The following is a 7181-nucleotide window of genomic DNA, read 5'->3' as shown; positions in this document are numbered from 1 at the left end:
CAAAGGAGGGAAGTGGAAAGAGATTATAAGAGAGGAAGGGAAGGGTAATAGAAATAGCAATAGAAAACAGGAACCCAGGAATAAGTGGTCAAAGCGGGATACTAAAATGTATCAGTCCACCTTATTAATATATGTGGACTGATACATTTCCAGTGCTCTTATTAATATGATCTCTGTTATTTATTAGCTGTTTATTGTTCAGTTTATTGTTCAATGTTGTCTGCAACAATATTGATTCCTATTTATCTTGTGTGCTCATGTAATTACTAATATTGTATGCACACTTTTTGAACATAATAATCACACAAGATATGCTGTGTTTTGTAAATAGATACAAGTGATGACTTGTCTCTGAAGAAAGCCAAGAAAACATCAAGGTGCTCTGCTACAAGACCTTTTGTGGACTGCGTGATCTCTGCTTGCAAAGGTAAGCACTGTATGCTAATGTGTTGGTATCATGTTATATATGAGACTGTATGCTAATGTGTTGGTATCATGTTATATATGAAACTGTATGCTAATGTGTTGATATCATGTTATATATGAGACTGTATGCTAATGTGTTGGTATCATGTTATATATGAGACTGTATGCTAATGTGTTGATATCATGTTATATATGAGACTGTATGCTAATGTGTTGATAACATGTTATATCTGAGACTACTGTATGCTAATGTGTTGATAACATGTTATATCTGAGGCTGTATGCTAATGTGTTGATAACATGTAATATCTGAGACTGTACGCTAATGTGTTGGTATCATGTTATATATGAGACTGTATGCTAATGTGTTGGTATCATGTTATATATGAGACTGTACGCTAATGTGTTGGTATCATGTTATATATGAGACTGTATGCTAATGTGTTGGTATCATGTAATATCTGAGACTGTCCGCTAATGTGTTGATATCATGTAATATCTGAGACTGTATGCTAATGTGTTGATAACATGTAATATCTGAGACTGTATGCTAATGTGTTGATAACATGTTATATCTGAGACTGTATGCTAATGTGTTGATAACATGTTATATCTGAGGCTGTATGCTAATGTGTTGATATCATGTTATATATGAGACTGTATGCTAATGCGTTGATATCATGTTATATATGAGACTGTCCGCTAATGTGTTGATATCATGTAATATTTGAGACTGTATGCTAATGAGTTGATATCATGTTATTAATCCGACTGTATGCTCATTTGTTAATATTATGTGATATGTGAGACTGAATGCTAAGAAGTTGATATCATGTTATATATGAGACAGTATGCTAATGTGTTGATATCATATGATACATGAGCCTGTATGCTGATGTGTTGACATCATATGATATATGAGATTGTATGCTCATGTGTTGACATCACATCATACATGTACACATTGTTTATATTTTTGTAATGGGTCTGACACATGCACAAATTCACTAATGTGTTCAGCTTGAAGTTTGTTGGATGCTAAAGAGCTACCGATCGATTTCGCTGATAGTTGCTGGAATGTGTGTCAATTTTCAGGCATCCTCAGAAGTGACCAATGGTTATATGTCATTGTCTTCAGCCTTCAAACCGTTACATATCAGCCATCTAAACTGCGCCAGGCCAACGAATCTCCTTTTTGTTAAATAAATTATACCAACATGCTCCTGGAGGAATATTCTTATCCTGGAAGATCTTCAGTTTTTACAACGTGCCTACAAAGGCCAGTGTTTTATACAAGAGAGATTGCTAATAGAACTGATACAGACAAAAATGTGCACGCTGGTGTAGACACTAATGTAGATATTGTAAACATCTGTGGGTACTTATGTATCTACAGATGTACTGTTTCTACTGACTGACCTAGAAATGGACGTGAACCCTGATGTAAACACTGATGTAAACACTGGTGTGTGCTATGATGTGAACATCGGACACTGATGTGGGCAGCCATCAGAACACGAATAAAGGGCAGTGGAATGGTTGCTGACCGGACCAACAATGCTGGCGCATACATGTGGGCACTGATGTAAACCTTCGTGTGTTCAATGCATTTATGTAGAATGCTTTTGCATTGCTCTCCTCTAGGTGTTTAATTTTGTTGACAACAAGGCGCTTAAGAAGATTTAGCGACTAAGGGAGTGGTTCTTGCCGCAATGACGAGGCATACCTAAGACTACTAGAATAAATAGCTACCTGATGATAATTATAGCCATACCAGCCAACAATCTAACCTCTAGAGCAAGTAGCCAACAGATGTTATAGTCAGACTACCTGTCTGATACTCCGTTTGTACCAGTTACTATGGCAAAGCTAGTTTACAGTTTTCCTTCCAGCAGAGGTCTTTTTGAGTCAAAATGCCATCTTAATCATGCTTTGTATTAAATTTTCTACTTTGCTAACAGTTATATATTTCTGGTCAAAGACACTCTTATTGCGCTCATAACATGTACTGTATCATCAAAAGCACTAAAATTTTACGTGTTACATGATGTAATAACATAAAATACATTGTATACAATCGATATATACCTGGTAAAATAAATTCCAATATCTAGTATAAATGCATAATTCATCTGATTGAAATTATTGTACGGTCATGCACACTTGACCTACAGTAAATAACAAAGCGAATAATACAAAAGCAACCATCACTCCTACAGAAATGGTATAAAAAGATATTTGGAAATACCTTTAAAAACATAAATTTATTGATCAACATGTTATCAAATTATGTATAATTGGAGGTTAGAGATTTCATGCCAAACACCATGAAAAATACATCAGCAGGCCTTGGTAGTCATTAATGCACTAGTACAATACCCTCTGTTGTACATCTGTGTCTGAAAACACTAACCTATGTAGTCATGACTTTATTGTTAAGATGATCACAGTGACTGTAGTTGGCCATTTTGGTCATCTAATTGGTGAGTCACTCTGGTTGGTTGCTTCAATTGTTCATTCTAGTTGATAAACTGATCATCTACTTTGGTCAGTCACTCTGGTTGAATGTGTCAATCGGTCACTCTAGTTGGCCACTTTGGTCTGGTACCATAGTCACTCATTGGATCAGCTTCTTTTACCAGCTACTTTAGGTAGTCACATCGACCGGTCACTCCAGCTGGTCAATCCAGCTGGTCACTTCAGTTGATCACTTTAGATTGGATTTTATAAACTAACCTCCATCAACAAAAAGGCAATAAAATTTCTTATTAAACGGTTGGATATTGTAGCTGAGAAGTTACTAGGTACTCAATGCGAGGGGCACCCAGAGGCAGCATGTATAAATGAATTCTGTGGAGGTTGTGTGGCTAAGCACTATGTGGAAGGCAAAGAGGTCCACTGTGGTAAAGGTTGGTCACAATTAAAACCTATCAACTATCTTCCTGTGTTAACATGAGTAGTTACTAACTACTCAAACAGTCTGTACTTGTGTACAGTGCTTGGGATATGAACATGGAAAATGTTCTTGTTTAATAATTCCATTATCTTTCAATTTTATAGTTCACAACTTGGCTTCGTTTTCATTTTGCTTAAATGTATGCATCTCACTTTTATAAATGCCCATATTTTCTGGGTCTTCAACATGCTTGTCGTTATAACATCTAATTTTAATTATCTTTCAAATAAAATGCAACAAATACTTTCTGGCACAAATAGATATAACTAAAAAAAAGTTTTTCCGGTTTATTTTGGCGGTCAGGGCAAACACGTTTATTTGGTTTTCAAACTCGAGAAGAAGTCTGAGTTTTAACATTTTCTTAATCAAAAGTCCAACAACATGCAGTAGAATGCATTGAGAATACCTGATTTCACCACTCTATACCTATATTTGAGATAGTGTCTAAAAGGCTTTGCTGATAAAAGAGAAAGTGCAAACGAAAAACATGAATCTTTGTTCTAAATAATACAGCTGGCTGCAGTAAATACAAACAGTTTTAGTTAATTACAAATAAACCCGGCTGATACACAACTTTAAAGTATTGTATCTGACCTCTCAAGCGTGCTGATATCTTGTAGTTACAAAGTTAGTGAACAAAAGAGGAATCCTTACCCAATAGCTAAAAATGTTAAATAGGTTTTATGGCAATTCCAGCAGCACATATGAAACAGAAAGTGTTTTGACAACAGAGACAAATCTCATTGCTTCAGTTATAGATACCATTTGGAGATGGCAAACATATGACACGTATATATATCAAAAACTAAAGCTATATTGTTGAAAATTAAGTCTAAAGAAAGTGGACTCAAGGTCATTACTTATGTTTCCATCTTTGGTACGCCATGTTTTTGCATCGATGTATTACATGATGTAATGTGTTGGTGACTAACACGTGTGTTAATTCAGCTGGCTGAAGTAGAAATAGGATATCTATATTGTAAAGGGTTTGTGCCTCCCTTACCCTAAATAAAGTAACTATATCTACCTGAAACATGATAATGTATAGTTTTAAAATATTCTTTTTATGTCAACTGTACTAGATAGACTACCAATGCTCTAGATATGTTGATAAAGCATTGCACATGCAATAATATATTACACATTTAAATGTCATATTGAACATGCTAGTAAACCATTCCATATGAAAATAATGTGTTACAAAGTCTAGAAACATATACCACATTTTAATATCACATTAAACACGCTATTAATATACTAGCTAAGTCAATAACACATTAAAAATGTCAGTGGTACGTTACACATGCTAACAGTATAAGCGTTGGGTACGTATGACATATATGCTAAACGATGATTTTGGTAGCGGCTAACTGTTTCTCTTTTCGCATTTCATAATTTGGAAAAACTTTTTGTTTGAAATGAAATTGTTGCCAATCAAGTAATAGCAACTCCACTGATTCATTTAGACAATACTAGGATCTAGCCATTTGGCTATCATCCCTGTCTCTTCCTCGGAAAACCTTTTGCAGATATAACTGATTACGTTAGGTTACTGCGCTGAAATCGTATTTATGCTGGAATGATATAGTAGTCTGCTGTCATTTAGGCTACGTAAAAAAGTCAACGTTATGAGTGCCATAACACAATGTACATGTAGCCTACATAAAATTGCTGCTATGGTGCATTGTATTAGGGTAGGACAACCGCTGGCAGATTGCACTGTGCTAGGATAGGACAACCGTTACCAGAGTGCACGGTACTAGGGTAGGACAACCGCTGGCAGAGTGCACTGTGCTAGGATAGGACCAGAGTGCACCGTGTTAGGGTAGGACAACTGCTGGCAGAGTGCACCGTGCTAGGGTAGGACAACTGCTGGCAGAGTGCCCTGTGCTAGGATAAGACAACCATTACCAGAGTGCACCGTACTAGGGTATGGTAACCGCTGCCAGAGTCCATTGTACTAGGGTAGGACAACTGCTGCCAGAGTCCATGGTACTAGGGTATGACAACCGCTGCTAAAGTGCACTGTACTAAAGTATAACAACCGCTGCCAGAGTGCACTGTACTAGGGTATGATAACCCCTGCCAGAGTCCATTGTACTAGGGTATGGCAATCGCTGCCACAATTCATTATACTTGGGTATAACAACCTCTGCCACAGGGCATTGCACTAGCGTACCCGTAGCAAAGATATGTTAGACATCATCAGCCATCTAGCCCTGCTATTCCCTTGATATCTTCGTATTCAGTTGTTAAAATGTGGCCTCATGTCAGAGCAAACTCACAGGCATTTTCATCTTGACAGATACCTCAAAAACCCAGACCTGAGAGCAGCAAAAAATGTGGCTCCGCTGACCCGCCACAAGCCATCAAACAGACGCAAACGCACATATATATAATATATCTATATAATATGTATATGATATATATAATAGATTACAAATTTTACGAATGTATCAAAAATTCTAGCAATGCATTGCATATGCATCCATGTATGACACATTTCAGGAGAGTAGTGCAAATACCAGTAGTGCACTAAACTTTCCATTAGTACACTGTCAACAAGATGTACGATAAGAATGAACGGTGGAGATAAATTCTACTGTTTTAGATAGAAACATAATATGTGAGCTACAAAACACGAGCATCAGCTGTCCCCTAAACATGCTCATGCATGTTACATATGCTACCTACGGCCGCTCAGATCAGGTCACCTGCAGACACTCCTATAACCTTGACTCCATGCATAACCACTCAAGGTAATTCGGCATGAAATTATTTGGTTGCATTAATATTGCTGCCATGGAAAAATGCACAAACTAGAGAGTTTCATAAAGCCCTTTCTTTATAATATTAATACTGATGACTTCTCCCTTTTCACTGCATTTTAATATATCGTACGCCTGACTACAAGCCTAGCAAGTTTGTTAAGCAGACATTCCTTATTACATGTACTAGTACTCTGGCAATCCTTGTGGGACAGGATCATCATATGTAATATGTATGTGCATAAGTATTCTGTGAAGAAGCAAGATGAATGAGTGGTACAATCGGTGGTGTGCTTGGCTGGGAATCTGAATATCAGGGTTTGATTCCCATGCACTGCAATCTTTTTTTCTAATGCTCTTATAGCGCGGCTTCAGACAGACAGATAGACAGACAGACACGGCTCTTATTATAGTAAAGACTAGGCTAGCCTTTAATTTACAAACACAATTTTTTACTATAAATAATCTATCATTTACTATTCTTTTATTTGCAGTAGCCCAGGCTACTTGCAATGTTAAACATAAGGATTTATATGACCAGAGTGAGTCGCTAGAGGGTGATTGCACATTGCATTTGCTCTCATGTTCTACTGTGTACACAGCTGTCGGGTAAATGATGTCACACAAGCAGTGAAGAAAGAGTGTGAGGGACACAATATATGCTGGCCTGATGTCTCTAGTCAGGTCTTTGGTGATCCTTGCTATGGAATATACAAATATCTCAAAGTCGACTTTGATTGCCTCCCCTTGCATGCATACCTCCAGAAGATATCTGTTAGCACACAAACTTCAGGTTGGTGAAAGTTGTTTGTTAGTGAAAGGATAAATATAAGAATAAGTTTATGATTTATGGAGCTAAAACTATAGTCTAACTTGCTAGCTATCTACATCTTTATACTGTAAAAACTCAAAAAAACTCACATAGTAGCCAGCTCTTGAAGAATATCCAAAGTGAAGCATTTTTGAAGCGTTGGAATATCATGCTGCATTGTTAGTGTTTACGAAAACTAAATATCAATACTCATGAAGTA

This window comes from Watersipora subatra, chromosome 3, assembly GCF_963576615.1.
Source record: "Watersipora subatra chromosome 3, tzWatSuba1.1, whole genome shotgun sequence".
Classification (NCBI taxonomy): Eukaryota; Metazoa; Bryozoa; class Gymnolaemata; order Cheilostomatida; family Watersiporidae; genus Watersipora; species Watersipora subatra.
This window is presented reverse-complemented; position numbering follows the sequence as displayed.